Below are 21,958 nucleotides of genomic sequence, written 5' to 3'. Positions count from 1 at the left end.
CCACGGGGCTCTAAACGTTGGAGGAGTTGGAGGAGCAAGAGGAAGGTTTCAGTGATCCCGAAGGCTTCGTGGATGATGCTATCTCCGACGAGGAATTGCGGGGTGATGTTTTAAACGATCAACCTCTAGAAGCTGATGGAATAGATTCTGTTATTGTTGTGGATAATGTACCACAAGTTGGACCAGATCGGCTAGAGAAACGTCGAAATGTTATCCAGAAGATCTTTTCAAAGTTTGGGGATATTACAAATGAATTTTACTCAGAAACAGATGGAAGACTATAGGGTACATTTTCTTGGAATACAGTTCACCAGCTTTTGCTGTGGATGCGGTAAAAATAAATGCAAATGGATGCAAATTAGACAAACAGCATACCTTTCGTGTCAATTTCTTCACAGACTTTGATAAGCACATGGATATTAGTGATGATTGGGGAATTCCAGAGAAACAGCCTTTCAAAGATTTTGGGAATCTTCGATACTGGATAGAGGATCCAGACTGCAGAGATCAATGCAGTATTATCTATGAATCCGGAGAGAGAACAGCTATCTTGTGGAATGATATAAAATAACCAGTCATCATTGAAGAGCGTGCACGCTGGGCAGAAAAGCAACATTTCATTTACGTGTTTTTAAATAGGAGTGCTCCCCCACAAGTGACGTCACACAGGCTCACTCACGCGCTTGGCGTCACACATGGGCTCCCCACACCGGGATCTGTCCTCACGTGCGCGGTGTCTTACGTCACCCACGCGCTGGTGAGCTCCAGCATTATCGGTTTAACGGCTGAACTACTATTCGCGTGACCAGCCCTTCCCCCACCGCCGACTGCCCACGCTGCAGGAGCTGCCCTATTGCCATTGGTGCGCAGGAATGTTAGTCACTGGTTACACCCAATAGAGGAGGCGGACCAGCGGAGAGGGCGTTATCCCGGCTGAGTTCGTCTCCCGCTGTGGAGCCGAACTCTCGTCAGAGCGGAAAAAAATCCCAAATAAATTAACTGTTTTTTCATTTATTTCCATTTCCCTCCGAGGGAAGCTGGGGCGTTTGTGAAGCGTCTCCTGAGGCCGGAGGCTGATGTATCGCTGAGAGGTAGGAGGAGACCGCTCGGCCCGTCGGTTTGATGCCGGTTCCCCGGGGAGGGAGAGGCAAGATTTTATTGAAAGGATGAAGATGGTGTGAGAGGGGGCGGACAGGATGCTTGTCCCGGTAGGGACAGGAGGGGCTCATCTGTGGAAATGTATGAGCCCACGGGGTTGTCAAGCAGAGGGATTCACCACATTGGGGGCAAACACCGGCAGACTGTTGCCCTGCAAGCGGGGCCAATGGTCCGGGCAAAGTGACAATTATTTGTGCTTTATTGAGATTGTACCTGGAATATGGTGTAAAATCCCGCTCCCCATACTAACACGGGTTACACAGACCAAAGGACAAACTGCCGGAGGAACTCAGTTGGTCAGGCAGCATCTGTGGAAACATTTCGGGCCGAGACCCTTCCTCTGGACAGAGAGTGGACAGGAAATAGTAAGAGAAAAGAGGTGAGGGTTGGAGATGGGGCAAGAGCTGGGGAATGAGAAGTGGATCCAGGTGAGTGGGAGGTGGGAAGGTGGAAATATCGACAGGGGTGGGAGGTGAGTGGTTGGGGCAACACGGGGCTGCAGAAGATGGAAATTAATTCCATAGAGGATTGACAAAGATGTTAGAGAGTATTTGTTATAGAGAGTGCAATGAAGATTCACCAGACTGATCCCTGGAGTGGTGAGATCATCATATGAAGAAAGATCAAATGTGATAACTCTTTCATTTGGAGAATCGAGGACTGAGAGGTGAACACATTGAAATGCACAACATCATTACCGGTTGAACCAGGGATTTCAGTCTCTGAAAAAGGGGGTGGACTGTCCGGGACTGAGATGAGGGGAAATGTCTCCACTCCGAGGGTGGTGAATGTTTGTCAATCCACACCACAGAGGTCAATGAAGACTCAGTGATCGTCCTCACGTAAAACAGAATCCGGCAGATGTGTGGAGACCGAAGTGATCGAGGAAATGAGGATCATGCAGAAACATGTGGATGAGATGGGAGAGCATCCGCCATCTTGCTGATGGTTAGAGGGGCTGAATGGCCACCTCCTGCTGTTTCAGTGTTCCTGTCCGGTGATCCCGGAGGAATGTGAAGAGGAATGAGTGTTTATAATCATAGACTGATTTAAATGAAACCTGCACATTTCCTGTGTGGGTCTGAAATGTGTGTCGGGATGGGATGGGAATCGAAACTCTAACGCTGTGACCTGGGGATGGAGGGAAAAGGATTGAGGAAGATATGGAGGGAAAAACTAAATACGTATCTGTTGTAAATAGGGAAATAATTAAATAATGTGAGAAATGCGGCGGTGGGTACGGCAGTATATGAAGGGCGAGAAACAGTCACCGGATCACGTGGGACCCTTCAGCGTCATGTGATCCCGTTTACCTCAGATCGGCAGCAACAACTGCGGGTTTGATTCCGAGGCCCCGCCCACCGCCTGTTCATCAACAAGCACATTGCGCATGCTCACAGTCCCGGGAAAGGCAGTGTTTTTTTCGTTCCGTGTGGAAGCGGGTCGATAGAGGGATCGGGATCGGGAGGGAGTTCTCGCCCCCTTGGACGGGGAGCCGGAGACGGATTATTCTCGGCGGGTCAACACCAACAATTTTCCTTCGGTGAGTATTGAAGCCTGTCCCGAGCGGGGAGTTCTGACGTTGGATAGTGAGTTAACTTTCCCGAACTCAAACAAAGAAAATCTGCAGATGCTGGAAACGCGAGCAACGCGCACAAAATGCTGGAGGAACTCAGCAGTCCGGGCAGAATCTAGGGGAAGAATACAGTCGACATTAGCGGCCGAAACCCTTCGGCAGGACTGGAGAATAAAAGGTAGGGGTGGGGAGGGAGAGAGAAACACAAGGTGATCGGTGAAACCTGAAGGGGGAGGGGATGAACTTTCCCGAACTGGCGGCCTTGCCTCGCTTCCTTCACAGAATCTGCCGGGGTCGGTCCGGGTTGTGAGACCTTCACACCGAACCGTCTGAGATGAGCCGCCACTCAGCCCCTGTTGTTCTGGTCCTATTAGCAGGATGACGTAAACATGTTTCCATATTGTTACTGACAGAGAATTGTACAATTTGTGTCCCGTGTGTTAACGGAATGTACTTGCCTGTGATGCTGCCACAAGTCAGTGTTTCTCTGTCCCTCTACCTTCCCGTACTTGTGCACTTGGCAATAAATTCAACAGGACCTGAGAAATCTCAGTGAGATTTGATTAGTGATGATCATCTTGGCAGCTCGGTAGGTCGAATGTATGAGACAGTACACTGTTAAATGCAAAACCCTGAACAGTGTCGATGATCAGAGGGATCTTAGACTCGAAGTTCATCGCTCCCTGAAAGAGACTGCACAGATTGATCGGGTGGTTAAGAAGACAAATGACGTGGTTGTCTTTATTAGTCGAGACATTTTCAAAAGTCGGGAATTTATGTTGGAGTTTTATAAAACTAGTTAGACCACATCTGGAGTGTTTCATACAGTTCTGGTCGCTCCCATTCTCGGAAGGATATCAGGGCTTTGGAGAGGGCGCAGAAGAGGTTTACCAGGACACTGCCCGGATTAGAGGGCATGAGCTATAACGAGAGGCTGGACAAACTTGTGTTGTTTTCTCCAGAGCGGCGCAGGCTGGGGTGAGACTGGATGGACGTTTATACGACTACGAGAGGGATAGAGTGGATAGACGATATATTTTTCCCAGGGTTGAAATATTTTAGATAAGAGGCCATCCATTTGAGGTGAGAGGGGGTAGGTTAATGGAGATATGAGGGGCGTTTATGTTCTTCCTCACCGAGTCTGCTGGGTCGGTCGCTGGACTTTGCTCCCTGGGGCGACCCTCCGCTCTGACGCAGTAATCACCCTGCGCATGCTCACAGCCCCCGGATGGGGGGTGGTTTATTTTTATCCCGTTCGTTGCTGAAGCGGATCGTCTGGGGGATCGGGAGTGGCAGGGTGAGGGTCCCCGCCCCCTCCCCCCCGGGGGAGAAATCAGATTCCCATCGGTGAGTACTGAGGCCAGTGTCGAGTCGGCAGCTCTGATGTTGGGCAGAGAGTCTCGTTAACTTCCCGAACTGTCGGCCATTTACTCATTTTCCATCTATCTGCGCTCCTCAAAGACAGACACACTTCACTGATCTCTCCCTGCGAACCAACAACCCAGGCGGTCAATCTCCCAACAATTAAAATGGCAAATCAGCCTCAGGGCAAAGGGGCGCCTGTTTAAAACAGAGATGCGGAGAAATTTCTGTAGCCAAAGTGTGGTGAATGTGTGGAATTAGCAGAGGGAGCCGTGGGGGCCCGGTTGGGGGTATTTACTAGGTTCTTGAGTGGTTACGATGAGAAAGTCGTGGAGTGGGGCTGAGGAGGGGGAAAAGGGTCACCCTGATTGAACGCCGGAGCAGAGTCGATGGGCCAAACGGCCTAATTCTGCTCCTATGTCCTATGGAGCCGGTTTATTGTCGGGGAGACGCGCCCACCGATCACGGTATCCTGTTTTCCGCTCGTATTCTGCCGCAGATTTGCAGGAGGCGGGTTTTTCCCGAGGCCCCGACCCCCGGCTCTGTCGATGTGAAAATCTCATTGCGCATGCTCACAGTCGGCGGAATGCAGTGATTTTTGGCCGGAAGAGTCCAGTCACCGTTTTGTGCTGTGACGTGGATTTGTTGGAGAAATCTAATATTGGCCAATGAGTCCCGTTAACTTCCCGAACTGTCGATTTCGCCTCGCTTCCTGGAACTTCTCAAAAACTTTTTTCACTTCAGATAAGCCGCTTTTAAGACTGTGATATGTGTCTTCTCCCTAATGGGGGTGGGTGAGAAAGGAGAATGTCCCAGGTTGTGGGGATCTTTGATTTTACCGAGGGAGTGGGAAGTCCAGAAGGAGTTCACGTAGGGAAGACTGGCTTCTGTGATGAGCTGATCTGTGTCCGTAACTCTGCAGTTTCTTGCAGCCATGGGCAAAGCAGTCGCCATACCAATGCGTGGGGTATCCGGATGGGAAACTTTTTATGATGCATTGATAAAATTTGGTGATGGGCAAAGCGTATATTCCAAAGTTCTTATGGTTTGTTCTAGCTTTGTTATTTTCAGATCTTTTATACAGTAGTATTGTGGTGAACATTTGGTCCATAATGACAGATGAGGCAGCTCATTAAACTCAATAACAGTTTTATCGTGATAAACATAAAATAGACCGGCCAGCACGACCCCGAGAGTGAACCCAACCAGTCTCATACAGACGGGAGGCGACCATCAGACACCCTGGTTACAGTTAGTGTGACCCAGAAATACACAAGCAAGTAACTGTATAATCCAAGCTAAAAGGTAACAATAAATGAACTGGAACATCCCATCGTAATCCCACAAAAGCATTTTAACACAAGAACAATAAACAGTTCTGCTCATTAGAAATGTAGGGTCCTCCTCCTGAGGACCATCAGTGATTGTCCTTGATCCCTTCTCCCAGCTGATCCCATCTGCTCATTCCCCGCCCACTTTGTTCAACCTCTGTCCAGTCTGTATCCCACCACCTCAATAATATATATCAACCATCTTGTTCAACCTCTGTTCAGTCTGTGTCCCACCACCTCAATGATATATATCAACCAATTTGTTCAACCTCTGTCCAGCCTGTATCCCACCACCTCAATGATAGATATCAACCATCTTGTTCAACCTCTGTCCAGCCTGTATCCCACCACCTCAATGATATGTATCAACCATCTTGTTCAACCTCTGTCCAGTCTGTATCCCATCACCTCAATGATATATATCAACCATCTTGTTCAACCTCTGTCCAGCCTGTATCCCACCACCTCAATGATGTATATCAACCATCTTGTTCAACCTCTGTCCAGTCTCTGCTGCCTGGGTAATGGTAGTGGCAGATACATTGGGACTTTTAAGAGATATTTAGATCAGCACACAAATGTGAGGAAAATGGAAGGATATGGACATTGTTCTGGCAGATGGGATCAATTTAGTTGGCCACTTCATTAACTGAATAGACTGAGCACTGTGCTGTACTGTTCTATGTTCTGTGTCTCTTGTTGAGAGGTTTTGGGATGATGGAGGCAAAAGGAGTGAGTGGGAACAACAGGTCACTGGAGTTCAGTGTGGGAAATGTGAGATCACCCACTTCTGTAGGAGAAACTGAAATCCTGAGTGTGTTAAAATGGAGAGTTTAAGTGCAGTGGGTAGAGAGGGAGGTGAAAGGTACATTGTATTTATTGTAAGAGTTATTGGGTGTAAGAGTGAAATGACATTAACAATTACTTGCGTTTTGTTGAGATTGTACCTGGAATATGGTGTAAAATCCTGCTCCCCATACTAACATGGGTTATATGTTGAAGAAACATATGCTGTTGAAGAAAGGCGGAAAAAAAATAAACCAGCATACTATAGACCAGTGCTTCTGACATCAGTATTAGAAGCACTGCATATATAAGTATTTGAAAAGACAAGACTGACTTGGAACAGTCAGCATGGCTTTGTTTGCTCTTGGCAACACACAGAATTTTTTTTTGATGAGGTTATGGGGTATGTTACCAGGAACGTAGATAAAGGCAATGAAGCGAATGTTGTTTACATGGTCTTTTGCAAGCATTTAACAATCCCGCGTGGGAGGTTGGTCAAGAAAATTCATTTGGATCACGTTCAACGTAAGGAAGTAAATTGGAGTGGACAATGGCATTTTGGGAGAAGGTGGACTGTGATGGTAGATGATTGTCTCCATTAATCGGGTCTTATGACCAGTGGAGAGCCGCAGGAATGTAGTTGGGTCCGTTGCTGTTTGTCATCTATATCAATGATTGGGATGGTAATGTTTTTAACTTGATAGGCACATTTACATGTGACACCAAGGTTAGGTGTGTAGTTGACAGAGAGGCAAATTATCTATCATAGGTTACAGGGATCTGGAACAGCTGGAAATACTGACCTGAAAATGGCAGATGGAATTTAATGCAGGCAAGTGCGAAGTGTTGTGCTATGGTAGGTCTTACACAGTAAACAGTAGAGCACTAACGTTGCGGTGGAACAAAAGGATCTGGGAATAGAGGTCCATAATTCATTGAAAGCAGCGCCCCAGGTAGATAGGGTGGTTAATAAATGCTTTTGGCATAGTGACCTTCATCAATTAAATTATTGACTGCAGGAGATGGGATTTATTTTGAAGTTGTATAAGACGTCGGTGAGTCTGAATTTGGAGTATTGTGTGTAGTTTTGGTCACCTACCCACAGGAAAGATGTAAGTAAGTTTGAAAGAGTACCGGGAAAAATTTCAAGAATGTTTCCGGAGGACCTGGGTGATAAGGAAAGAATGAATAGTTACGGACTTTAATCCTTGAAATGCTAAAAATTGAGAGGAAACTTGATAGAGCAGTACAACATGAAGATGGGTAGAGATAGGTAAATGCAAGCAGGCCTTTTCCACTGAAGTCAGGTGGAACGACAACCAGAGATCATGCATTGTGGGTGAAAGATGAACAGTTTTAGGGGGACATGAGTGGATAAGTCTTCAATCAGAGGGTTGAGAGAATGTTGAATGAGCTGCCAACAGAACATAAGAGATAGGAGCAGGAGTAGGCCAATCGGCCCCTCAAGCCTGCTCCGCCATTCAACAAGATCATGGCTGATCCAATCTTAACTGTAGTTTTCACCGAATCCCACAAGGCAACAGTGCCAACCAACAGGGCACCATGCTGCCCATTTTATTTTATTATTCATCCCGCCCAAACCCATGTGATCACCCGGGGGAAAAAAACCGAGTTGCCAATTGAGGAGAAAAAATCTGGAAAATTCCTCTCCGACCCATCCAGGCTATCAAAAATTGGTCCAGGAGATCACATGGCTGATCTAAACCTAGCCTCATGTCCACTTACCTGCTTGCTCACCGTATCCCCTAATGCCATTTTTATCCAGGAAAATGTCTATCTCCGTTTTGAATTTATTGAGTGTAGTAGCTTCCACAGCTCTCTGGGGCAGTAAATTCCACAGCCCCACTACCCCACTAGAAGTGGTACATGCGAGCATGATTTTGCCTTTGAAAATATGGATGGGTGAATATGGCTACTGTGCAGGTGGGTGGGAACAGGTGGTTTAAATGACTGAGACAAAGCACCTGTACTGTGTTCTGTTTTGATATGACTCTCTAACTATGACTCTGACTGCTTGATCTCAGACAAAGGTTTGATTGAGTAAAAATCCAAAATTAATATCAGACTTGAATGATTCACACCTTAATTCCCCAAGAATATTCAACAGCGTGGATATGTTTTGATATGATGTCAAACTGCCCACACACTCCCAGTCGCGGATCTTTCGTAACCAGGGAAAGACAAAATGCTGGAGTAACGCAGCAGGTCCGGGCAGTGTGTATGGAACTGAATACAAAGGGAGCGTTTCTGTCTGAGACCCTTCAGAGGAACTGGAAAGGAAGGGGGAAGAGGCAATATCATTGATTGATTTGGATTGTGCAGGTTGCTTTTCTGTGAGACTCGGAGCTCAGGGTTTGTGTTTAAGCAGCTGCCTGCACATTCTTTAGAACAGGGAGCAGCATTTCTGCTGAAACTGGTTCAACATTTCACTCTCAATCTTGTAAACAAAGTCACTTCAGTATTCTATTTAACTATTTCTGCATATGCAAATATGCAAAGCTGTTAATAGTTTGCAATGAACCTGTAGCATGTCGTAAACGACACTGCTGATGGGTTCGAACCAGCTATGTTACCAATTACAGCTGTGAGTTTGCAGTATTTAATTATTTTTACTTCAGACTCACATTATCTGCAGTTATTTTTAAACTTTTTTTCCCAATACCTTTTTTTAAAAAATGGATCCATGACATTCCCAACTGTGACATTCCTTAATATAAAGACATTACACAGTGTATGAAACATGCATCTTTCTCAGTCAAAGTTGCCAATAACCCTTGAAATATTGTTGATGTAAGGGTAAAGGTGAGGGGTGGAATGAGGTTGAGCAGGGAGAAGGGAAACGGTCAGGGCGAGGGTCTGCAAGGTGGACAGAGAGCAGCTAAGATGAGGGTGAGTCAGTGGAGTAGGTAGATGGGGGGTAGACCTTGGGACAGAATGGGTAGACAGCGGGAGGAGATATAATTAGAGAGAAAGGGACAGAGAGGGCGGAGGGTGAGAGAGTGTGTGAGTGAGGGGTTTGAAAGATGGGTAGAAAGGGGAGAGAGATCTGGAGAGACGGGGAGTGAGAGGTGGGAAGGGAAAGAAGAGTGAGAAAGGGTAAGAGGGAGTAGAAGGTACAGGGTGAGAGAGGGAGGGGCTGTGAGAAAGGGAGTGAGGGAGATAGTGAGAAGAGTAGGGTGTTGGTGGAATGGGAGAGAAAGGTGGAGAGGTTGATGGACAGTGGAGTGAGTAATATGTAGAGAGGATGAGGGAGTAGAGCGGAAATGGTAGTGTGAGTGGGGTTTCGGGAGTGGAGGATGGAGATGAGGAAGGAGAGGTGTGGACGAGGGGGCGAGGAGGATGGGTGAGCGAGAGCAGCTGCAAGCAAGCAGGGGTGAGTGACGAGTGAGATAGGCCATGAGGAGGGACGGAGCTGGATGTTCAGTGAGGAGCGAGGGGTGACTGAGTTGTTGTGGCAGGTATATTTAAATTATACTTGCTGACATGTGAGGTAATGGAGGGTTGGAGGATAGCTAACGTTGTTCTGTTTAAGAAATGCTGAAAAATTAAACCAGAAAACATAGGCCAGTGATTCTTCATACTTAATACTTTATTGTCACTGTTACGAACCCCGTAACTGGGTTACTTAACAGCAAAGACAGAGGCGTCCGTTGAAGCCTGATGGTACTATTTTTAACAGTATTTATTAGTAAAAATACACATAAATAATATCAATGCAAATATACAGGTAATATACGTCGTCAATACTAAACCTAAAAGTGCGGGTACAATAATAATAAGAAATAAGCTCTATCATTGTCTAGGGGATAATGCATTGTCCGATGGAAATATAAAGTTCGTTTCAGTTCACACAGGCTCCATTGTTTGTTTGTCGCTGTGTTGCAATTGTTGGAGAGAGAGAGAGAGATAGAAGAATGGGAACAGTTACCGCTATTGTTTTTGCCAACCTTCCTTTATGATTTCGATCCGTCAGTGTCTCGTTGTTGTGGCTGTTCTCCTTTAGCTAAACCGTTCTTCCGTGATGAGCCCGCCACCCAGGCAAGGGAGGACGCACACGAGCTCTCACCGGCTTTCGCTATAAAACGCTGTCACTGGATTTCTAGCGTTTCTCCTGGTGCGTATGAGGGGTGTTCCCCAGACCCTCTTATCCTCACTCACGGGGTCTCAGATGTCAATCAGGTTGGGATGATGCAATCCCTCAACCAGACCATTCTGGTTGTCCCTGAGGGGTTTCAATGAATAGTACAGTACTCAATACACCATTCCTTCTCCAAGACACAATAGCAGTAATCAGTGGTTCCATTCCGCTTTTGTTAGGAGACATTCCAACTTGTTGTGTATTCTGCGTTGTCTATAACAACTGCCTTTGCTGTGATCCTGCGTCTTTCTCTCTCTCATTTCTGACATGCTGTGTATCTCTCATTTCCTGGATCTGAGATCCGAAATAATAGCGATCTTGCGATTCTCAAAAAGAAGGGGGGGGGGGCGACTTTGCTCCCTTCATTCGTAACATCACCAAACAATTAATACTAGAGCGTACAATCGTTACAGCGATATTTGATTCTGTGCTTCGCACTCCCTAAAGTACAAATCGAATTAAGTATAATAAAAATTGAAATTATAAATCATAATTAGAAAATAGAAAAGGGAAAGTAAGGTAGTGCAAGTTAGGTTCGGTTATTTGGAAGGTACGGCCCAGATCCGGGTCAGGATCCATTCAACAGATTCTGACACCAGTAGTGTGAATGGTATTGAAAGCACCACATTATATAACTATTTGAAAAGACAGGACTGATTTGGCATGATCAGCATGACTTCCTCTGTGCTCGGCAATGACAGAATTTTTTTCGATGAGGTTAGGGGGAATGTTACTAGGGAAGTAAGTAAAGTCAATGCAGTGGATGTTGGCAACATGAACTTTTGCAAGGCATTTAACTATCCCGTGTGGGGGTTTGGTAAAGAAAATTCATTTGCTCCAAGTTCAATGTAAGGAAGTAAATTAGAGTAGACAGTGGTGTTTTGGATGAAGGCAGACAGTGATGATAGATGGTTGTCTCCCTGATTGGGGGTTTATGACCGGTGGAGGGCCACAGAAATGGTAGTTGGGCCGTTGCTGTTTGTCATCTATGATAACGTGTTTAACTTGATAAGCGCATTTGCATATGTCAGCAATATCAGGGGTGTAGTTGGCAGAGAGGCAGGTTACAGTGGGATCTGGCGCAGCTGCAAATTCTGAGCTGAAAATGGCAGATGGAATTTAATGTACCGTAGATTCCGGATTTTAAGCCGCTACTTTTTTCCCACATTTTGAACAGCTTTGAACTTTGCGGCCTTTAAAACGGAGCGGCTAATACATGATTTTTTCCATGCCGCCTCATAAACATTTTGCCTCATAACAGTAGACCAATAAAATTGATGAGTAGTTCACAGAGGTCCAATGAAATTGTACGATAAATCAAGCGCACTTTCACAATTAAATTATTGTAAATCAGTCATTTGTACTCACCCTCATCAACATGGAAAACACTCGAAGAAAAGCATTGTGCTGCCTTTATGGCAGTTATTTAGTTTATAATATTTTCGCTTAGTAATTCATTTTCTAGTTAAAGTTAGAAGAGTTTTAACTATATTTGTTTTCTGTACTACATCGCGGGATGCTATGACGTCACACCCGGTTTCGCCGTGTCTTGTGGGAAAAATGCCGTTTGCGATAAACGGAAAGGAGGGGGGGAGCGCATTACGCGAGCGGTATTGGATCTGAGCGAACGCTGCTTTTAAATGCCGTTTGCGATAAACAGGAAGGAGGGGGCGAGCGGCATTACGCGAGCGGCGTTAGATCTGAGCGAACGCTGCTTTTAAGTTAAAGGCGATCAATAACTTTTCCTGGTAGGCTGCAGTATATATATTTTTTACCAGTCGTTAGGAGATATTGGAATGTTGTTCAGTAAAGAAGTATACGCAACGTATATTTAAAAGTAGCCGCGTTACGGGCACGGTTCGAAAAAAAGCATTTGCAATATGTATTTGTTTTTGTTACCATATGGATTTAATTAAAAGTTAAAAAATCCTCACGTGTAATATCTTTCTGTGTAAATATCTCATATTACAACGTGGGACACCTGCGGCCGAAAATCCGATGCGGCCTTTACAAGTAAAAAATTGATTTTATTTCTAAAATTAGAGCCAGCGGCTTTTAATCAGGTGCGCTCTGTAGTCCGGAATCTACGGTAGACAAGTGCAAAGTGTTGCACTATGTAGGTCTTACACAGTAAACGATTGTGCACTAAAGAGTGCAGTGGAATAAAGGGATCTGGGCATACAGGTCCATAATTCATTGAAAGTAGCGCCACAGGTAGATTGGGTCATAAAAAAGAGCCTTTTCCAGATTGCCTGTGTAAATTAATGTACTGAATCCTGGAGATGGGATGTTGTTTTGAGGTTGTAAAAGACATTGTTGAGTTCGAATTTGGAGTATTGACTGCAGTTTTGGTCATCTATCTATAGAAGACAAGTAAATAAATTTGAAAGAGTACTGGGAAAATGTTTTTCTGTGAGATTCTGAGCTTAGGGTCTGATGTAAGCAGCTGTCTGGCCCTGCATATTCCACAGAACTACAGGCAGTTCTTCTTAAAGCATAACTTTAGGCCATTCTGCTAAAACCATATCCAACTCTCATTCGGGTGTTAAAACATTCACATTATTAGTCTGTTTGACTATTTCTGCTGCAGGGAGGGTCAATGAATGTGAAAACTGATATAAAGAACACTACCGATGATTTCAAAACCACAACATTACCAATTACAGTTGATGCTCTGCTTGCTGTGAGTTTCTGGAATTTTATAATTTTTTCCTTCAGACTCACATTGTCTATATTTGTTTCTAAAACATTCTTTTCATGATTCCTTAAAAAATCAGTCTGTGACAGTCACCGGACCATGAGACACAGGAGCAGAATTCAGCCTATCGATTCAGCTCCGACATTCCATCATGACTGATCCCCGATCCCACTCAACCCCGTACATCTGCCTTCTCACCATATCCTTTGATGTTCTGAATGATCAGGAGACAATCAACTTTTGCCTTAAATACACCCACGGATTGTCCTCCACTACAGTCTGTGACAGATTCACTACTCTCTGGCTAAAACAAATCCTTCTTTAATCTTTTCTAAATGGTCGCCCCTCAGTTTTAAGGCTGCAACCCCCAGATTTGGATACCTTCACCACAGGGCACATCCGCTCCACATTCGCCACAGCCAGTCCTTCTAACAGTCAGTAGGTGTCAATGAGATTCCCCAGCATTTTTCTAAATTCCAGTCAGTACAGGCCCAAAGCTGCCACATGCTCCTCATATGTGAACCCCTTCATTGCTGGAATCATCCTCATGAACCTCCTGTGGTCACTCAACAATGACAACACATGCTTTCTGAGATATTGGGCCCAAAGCTGTTGATGACACTTGAAATATGGCCTGATTAACATCTCATAAAGACTCAAAATTTTCTCCTTGCTTTTATATTCTATTCCCCTTGAAATAAATGACAACATTGCACTTGCCTTCTTTATCACAGACTCAACCTATAAATTAACCTTCCAGGAGTCAGACCCGAGTACACCTGATTCCCTCTGCACCTCTGATGTTTGAACATTCTCCCGTTTAGATGACAGTCTACATTATTAGACAGGGATAGACAGGCGGTAGCTGGGCAGGAAAAAGAAGGAGAGATGGAGAGGGATGAAGGCATGAGAGAGCGGGGAAGGGTGTGGGGAAAGAGGAAGGAGAGTTGAGCATGGGATGAGTGGAGCACGGGAGGGGGAAGCAGAGAGCTCGGGGTAGGTGGGGAAGGAGAGGGTGGGAGGTAAAGTGGACAGGGGTGGGAGAAGAGCGCAGCGGTGAAGGGGGCAAGTGGGAGGACAGCGCGGGAAGGATAGTGAGTGTTTTGTAATGAGCGACAGACACTATATAACCGAATAACCTCGGGTGTAGCGGCTCAGACTGACATCTCTGTGTATGGTGAGCACACCGCTCACCCAGCATCTTACTGAACTCCGTCCGGTTTCAAAATCACAGTAAGTGTTGTCTCCGATTCTTCAGAACCAGGGAGCATTTACAATGGGGTTTGGCTTTTGTCGGGCTCGGGAGGGAAGTCAGTGGGAGAAGGGAACGCTGAAATCTTCAAATTATCAAATTAATTATTGACCAAATGGATTAAAAGAAACAATTACCTTCAACTACAAACATTCTCCACTTGGTTTCTCCTGAGACGCTGTAGAAAAACCTTTCTGCAGTGATATGCGAAATATCCCCACGGGGCAGTGAAAGAGTCTCTCTCCCTCTTCTCCCTCCCTGACACACACTCACTCACATACACAGGAAAAACTACTGAGAATACAGAGCTACTGTAAGATATTGGCATTCGGAACATCGTCGTGGACTATGCCACAGATCGATTCATTTAATTAAATAGCAAATATATATATATTAAAACTACATATATTGGGTGTTTGAAGTAAAATGAACTACTGGAAACTCTCAACGTCTAATAGCAATTGTAATAAGTAGACATTCAGATTGCAGACTCTGGTGAACTTTCTTTTCTATATCATTGGTGTTTTAATGTTTTTTCCTTTTACAGAAATATTTAAATTCAGTGTTAAATTAGATTTGTTCACAGTTGAAGGTGAGCGCGAAATGTTGAAGTAGTTTGTTCGTTTTCAGCAGAGAAGCCGCTCCCTGCTCCGAGGAATGTCTGCGTGTCAGAATTTGCCCTGCAGACAGGCAGCAGCTTGCACACAGAAAATTGCACTGTGAGTCTCACAGAGCAGCAACATCGGCCCCTCCCCAATAGTTACTAAATGACCCTCGTCTGATGGTCTGGTGTAAAGTTAGAAGGAAACGACTTGAAAATATACCCACAGGGAGACTGAACATTCTTAGTGAATTAAGGTGAATTCAGCTTCTGTTCTTTATTTCTGATCTTTACTTCCAGTTCACACGTTACCCGTGTTTTGGATCAGTGATCAAGAAGTTACTTGCAAACAAGAGAACATTTGCAGATGCTGGAGCAACACACACAAAATGTTGCAGAAACTCAGCAGGCCAGACAGCATCTAGGGAAAGAGTGAACAGATGACATTTTGGGCTGAAACCCTTCGGCAAGACTCCTTTCCCAGATGCTGCCTGGCCTGCTGACCTCTTCCGGCATTTTGTGTGTATTAGAAGAAGTTATTTGCACTATTTTGTCTCTTCTGGCGGTCGTGGTATTTGTGTTCTTGCATTATCCTGTCTGCAAGGTTGAGATTCTCCACAATTCATGTCAAGGTTAAAAACAGTTCCTGAATCAGGGGTTACAATTCCAAAGCAAGTGTGCAAAAAGATGTTTAGTCGTTTTTCTCGTGACTGTGTTTATTGTTGGTGTTTCGAGCTGATTTCCTCAACGTCCTTTAAAAGAAAAAGACGTTGATTCTGTTCCAGGTCTCGATACATAACAAACAGTGGGGGTGGGGTGACCAGTTACAGAAAGCGATAGGCGGCATTTCGGAGCGAACACCGTGATTTCACAGGCTCGATGGGCTGAGTGGCCAATTTCTGCCTGGTCTGTGAACAAGAAAAGCTCTGACTACAGAGTTACTGTAAACTAAGTTAATAAGTACGGACCACGGCAAATAACCTACTGTTGAACAAAAAACAACTATTGCAGTAATTAAATCATCCAGAACGTTGACCGAGATGATAAGCAACAATGAACCTAGCACCGAACCCCACTGCACCCCACGAGTCACTGGTCTCCAGTCAGAGAATCAAACCATCTTCCACCACTTACTGGCTTCTCCCACAAAACCAATGTCCAAATCAATTTACCACCTCATTCTGAATGCCAAACCTTCTTGTCTAATCTCCCAGGTGGGGACTCTGCCAAATGTCTTGCTACATTGTACTGAACTATATATTTTTAATTCAGTAAATTAACTGTTCTCTCTCCCAGAGCAGTAAGTGTCACGTTGTTCGAGTTTGATAACTGACCGACAACATTCTTGCACAGCAGACTTTCACTGCTCTGGGGAGAAACTAACCATGAAAGTTATGGGGGAGACTTTGCAGAGCTCTGCTGTTGCCCAAAGCCCAGTGTCTGAGTCCAGGACCTGATGACCCCGGGGCTGCTGCAGGACCGTCCACACTGCAAGTGTCCTCTCAGGGCAGTGGGAATGAGTCTGTTTCAAAAAGCCTCGGATATCCCTGTGAACACAGCCCCAAATCGGCAATGCCCAGAGTCTGGCTCTCTGGAAAGTGATATGAGAAAGATGGTTTCCCATCACTGACAAGTGGAGCAGTGGCATTTCTGCCCCACGACGGCTGTGATTGAGACCCAGGGATGAGGATGTGATCCGTCTGTCTGCACAGTTTGTTATTGGGAAACAGAGAAGAACACAGGAAGTGGATCTTCAGCCTGATAGGCCCAATCGGGATTAATCCCCGTAGAGTCATCAGGAGGATGTGTCATATCACAGGCATACGTAATGAATGTTGTTGGCTTTGTGGCAGCAGTACAATGCAATATATAATAGTAGAGAAAAAACTGTATTACAATAAGTATCTGTTACTGAAAGTTAAATAAGTATTGCAACAATGAATTCAGTGAAGTAGGTTCATGGGTTCCATGTCAATTCAGAAATCGGATGGCAGCGGAAAGGAAGCGGTTCCTGACTTATTGAGTGTGTGTCCTCAATCTCCTGTACCACCTTCCTGGTGATACCAATGAGAAGAGGGCATCTCCTTGGTGAAGCAGATCCCTAATGACTGATGCCGCCGTTTTGAGGCATCGCTCCATGACGATGGCTTGGATGCTACGTTGGCTACTGCCCATGATGGAGCTGACTGAATTGACAACTTTCCTCAGAGTATTTCGATCCTGTGCAGTAGCTTCACCACTTCCCCTATCCTGCCATATCAAGTGATGTGCAGCCAGTTAGAACAGTTTTTACGGTACATCTGTATCAATCTGTGAGTCTTTGGTCACATACCAAATCTCGTCAAACTCCTGATGAAATATAACGGCTGCCATGCATTCTTGGTAACTGCATCGATATGCTGGGCCCTGGATAGATCCTCAGAGATGCTGACACACAGGAACATGAAGTTGCTCACTCTTTCCACTGCTGACTGATCAATGACGATTGGTGTGTGTGTGTGACCTCATCTTACACAATCATAAGTCCACAATTAGACCATTGGTCTTACCGATGATGAGTGCAAGTTTGTTGCTGTAACACAACTCATCCAGGTGATATATCTCGCTCCTGTTTGCCTTCTCTTCACCACCTGAAAATCTGCCAACAGTAGCCGTGTCGCTGGTGATGTGCAGGCGTTATATCCAATCCGCACCAATTGTGGTTTTCCGGTGAGGAAATCAAGGATCCAGTTGCAGAGGGAGGTAGAAAGGCCAGCGGTTTGAGCCTTTTGATCAGAACTGTAGGAATAATTGCATTACACGCTGAGCTATGGTCAAGAAACAGCATTCTGATGTAAGTATTCGTATTGTCAAGGTAATCCAAAGCCGCGTGAGGAGCCGATGAGATTGCATTGTGAGCTATTGTGGATACAGGTAAATTACAGTGGGCCCAGGTCCTTGCTGAGAGAAGAGCTAATTCTAGCCATCGCAAACCCCTCAATCATTTCATCACAGTAACTGTTATTGCGATGGACGATAGTCATTAATGCAACTCACACTGCTCTTCTTGGGCACTGGTATAATTGTTAGCCTTTTAAGGGATGTGGAAACTTCCAACTGCAGCAAAAATGACCCCATCTCTGAAGCATTCTCAGAATACAACTCGTGTTTTTCTGGGGTGGCTGAAATCCCTCATAACTCTGTGTGACGACTGCACCCACCACTTCCTCACTCTCCCAAAATCGATGGAAACACAAACATTTTCCCAAATGCCCCAGGATTAGTCTCAGTAAGAATCTCTATCAATGCCATCAGCATTCCAAGATGGGGTGCAGAATGGTGCACCGTCATGCTATTCAAAGACCCAAGTGGGGCTCGGTCTCAGACACCAGTCATGCCATCAGTATCCCAGGATAGGGCGCAGAATGGGACCCCAGTAATCAGATTCATTATCTCAGGGGTGAGGTTATGTGGGGGGAAAACCTGTTTGGCTGTGTGATGAGGTCGGTGGAGCTGGACTGTTTACTCCTGTCCCTGTTGCAGCCTGTCTGTTTAATGTTCATTTGATAAATATCTCAGCAGTTGACTCTGGATCTGCAGACATGCTCGGACACGCTGCTGCACTGTAGTTTTATATCAATGCAGAATGACGGTGATAATTGCGGACAGTTTAACTCATTGTTGTTAATTTGTTAATGACGGTGGATTTAAAGTCTGGAAGAAAATGTCGAAGTCGAATGGGTCAAGGACAGTGGAGTCACACAGATCAATTGTCTTTGCTCCTGCCACGTGCTTGGAGATGGAAGCTGCCATTTTGTGGAACTGTTTTACATCCTCCATTTTGTGAGACAAAGTTGCTTTGCTTTTTGTGTTTTAAAATAGACACAGTGGGGTTTCAGGTCATTTACTAAACTAGAGATCCTTTCCAAAGAAGTTATTTGGGAGCTGTCCTTTGATATGATATGACATGCAGTTTTGTGAATGCTGGGGATGGTGCCTGCCTGATGTGGTTCTAGCTGATTACTGAAGAGAATGCATTAGGGTTCTCTTCCTAGTCATCCTCCTCCTCTTGATGAATGTATTGAATGCCTTAGGATTCACCTTAATCTGACTTGCCAAGAATTTTTCATGACACCTCTTGCCTTTCGCAATTCCCTTTTTTTAGTTATTTTCTGGTCTCTTTGTACTCCTCATGAGTTCTCTTTGATCCTAAATTCTGAAGCTTTACATACGTTTCCATTTCCTTCTTGACCAAATTTATCACCTCCCTGGCCATCTAACGTCCTCGTGTCTTTTCATCCGTCCTTTCTTTTAAGGAACTTTTGGTAAATATCAAAAGTTGAATGATTCACACAGTAATTCCCCAAGAATAGTCCCACAGCGTTTTGATGTCATTGTAAACTGCCACAGCCACTTTCCTCAGAAATGCTGCAATCAAATGGAACCAGTTCAACAAATCACTCTCATTCGGGTTTGAACAAAGTCACTTTAGTATTGTATTTAACCATTTCTGCTGCAGTGTAGTGATAGAGCCTTTAACATGACATAAAGAACATGACTTAGGGTCTCGAACCCGTAACGTTACCGGTTTCATTTGCTGCCTTGTTTGCTGTGAGTTCACAAAATTTTATTTTTACCTCAACTCTCATCATCTGCAGTTGTGTTTTTTCCATGATTCCTTCAAATAAACCAGTTCATGCCATTCCCAAATGTGACAATATTTAAATTAAAGAATATTACCCTAGGGCAGGGGTGTCAAACTCATTTTAGGTCATGGGCCGGATTGAGCAAAATGCAGCTTCATGCGGGCCGGATCAGTCGGACGCGTGCGAAAGCAGCTTTCTCTCTCTCTCTCTTTCAATCTTTTTATTAGTATTAAAAATATTATGAATGAAATACAATTAAAATATTGATAAGGGATTACAAACATATAGACTCCCATTACACATGAAGGAATACATAAGCAATGAATACAGTATAATTAAGTTTTCCCAAAACATAAACCATATAGTATATATATGAACAAGGTAAGTCTAGATATTCCATAATATATAATATAAAAAAGAGGAAAAAAAATAATAAATCTATATATGAAAGTTAACTAATCTACTAATCTAATATCTAAAGGGAAAAAAAAACAAAGAAGGAAAAAAAGAGAGAAAAAAAAGGGCTGTTCATAGTATGTCACAAGCATACATAAACATCAATGATGTCAACTCCGATCCTCTCAACATACATACGATTAAAGCTGAAAAAACCAATAAGCCTGGCACAGGGCCATTACATCATATGAAAATATTGAATAAATGGTCTCCATATCTTTTCAAATTTAATAGAAGTATCAAATACAGCTCTTCTAATTTTTTCTAAATTTAGACATAACATAGTTTGAGAAAGCCAATGAAATACCGTGGGAGGATTAATTTCCTTCCAATTCAACAAAATAGATCTTCTAGCCATTAAAGTGAGAAAAGCAATCATTCGACAGGCGGAAGGAGATAAGTGAAGTAAGTCCATCATTGGTAAACCAAAAATTGCGGTAATAGGATGGGGTTGTAAATCAATGTTCAGTACCGCCGAAATAATATCAAAAATATCTTTCCAATATTTTTTCAAAAGCGGACATGACCAAAACATATGAGTTAAAGACGCGATTTCTAATTGACATCTGTCACAAATAGGGTTTATATGAGAATAAAAATGAGCTAATTTATCCTTGGACATATGGGCCCTATGTACAACCTTAAATTGTATTAATGAATGTTTGGAACATATAGAAGATGTATTAACTAATTGAAGAATTCTATCCCAATTCTCAATAGGAATAATAAGATTAAGCTCTCTTTCCCAATCATTTTTGGTCTTATCAAAGGGCACTGAACATATCTTCATAATTATATTATAAAGTTTTGATATAAGCCCTTTTTGAAAAGGGTTTAATTCAAACAAACTCTCCAAAATATCTGAAGACACAAAATTTGGGAACGAAGGAAGTACCGTACTTAAAAAATGCCTAACCTGTAAGTATCTAAAAAAATAAAATCTAGGCAAATTATACTTATTAGCTAATTGCTCAAAAGACATAAAACAGTTGTCCAAAAATAAGTCGGAAAATCTTAATAATCCCTTAGTTTTCCAAGCCAAAAAAGCTTGATCTATAATTGAGGGGTGGAAAAAACAATTAGATTCAATAGGACTATTTAACACGAATTGAGTCAACCCGAAAAATTTCCAAAATTGAAAGCATATACGTAAGGTATATTTAACTATCGGGTTGTCAATTCGATTCGGCAATTTAGAAAGAGCAAAAGGGAGAGATGTCCCTAAAATAGAACCCAGAGCATAACCAGATACCGATTTAGTTTCCAAACTCACCCAATGAGGGCCAAAAGGACCATCCCATTCTTTCAACCAACATATCAAATATCTAATATTAACTGCCCAATAATAAAATCTGAAATTGGGTAATGCCAACCCACCATCCTTCTTTGTCTTCTGTAAGTATATTTTACCTAACCTGGGATTGTTATTCTGCCATATATATGAGGAAATTTTTGAATCAACATTAGTAAAAAAGGATTTCGGAATAAAAATTGGTACCGCTTGAAAAACATATAAAAATTTAGGTAAAATAACCATCTTAATAGCATTAATCCTACCTATCAGAGATAAAGATAATGGTAACCACTTAGTAAACAAGCCTTTAATCTGATCAATTAAGGGTAGAAAATTAAACCTAAATAATTCTTTATGGTTTTTGGTAATTTTAATCCCTAAGTAAGTAAAAGAGTCATTAACTAATTTAAAAGGTAAAATACCATAATTTGGGACCTGTCTATTCAAAGGAAACAATTCACTCTTATTAAGATTTAACTTATACCCAGAAAACTCACTAAATTGAGCCAACAATGATAAAACTGCTGGAATAGATTTCTCAGGGTTAGAGATGAATAATAATAAATCGTCTGCGTATAAAGATACCTTATGAATATCTGTTCCACGATTCATACCCAAAATATCCTGTGATTCTCTGATGGCAATTGCCAAAGGTTCTAA

At 43.5% G+C, this 21,958-nt stretch overlaps 1 protein-coding gene across 1 annotated transcript in view; it reads left to right on the top strand.

Annotated features, from left to right (window-relative positions):
* The first annotated feature begins 2,566 nt into the window (after positions 1–2,566).
* Positions 2,567–21,958, top strand: part of LOC140720825 (NACHT, LRR and PYD domains-containing protein 3-like) — a 143,189-nt gene continuing 123,797 nt past the window's right edge. The window contains exon 1 of the mRNA XM_073035664.1: positions 2,567–2,701. The gene's annotated coding sequence lies outside the window, so the exon portion shown is untranslated. The remainder of the gene's footprint in view (positions 2,702–21,958) is intronic.

This window comes from Hemitrygon akajei, unplaced genomic scaffold (genome assembly GCF_048418815.1).
Source record: "Hemitrygon akajei unplaced genomic scaffold, sHemAka1.3 Scf000047, whole genome shotgun sequence".
Lineage (NCBI taxonomy): Eukaryota > Metazoa > Chordata > Chondrichthyes > Myliobatiformes > Dasyatidae > Hemitrygon > Hemitrygon akajei.
This window is presented reverse-complemented; position numbering and strand designations above follow the sequence as displayed.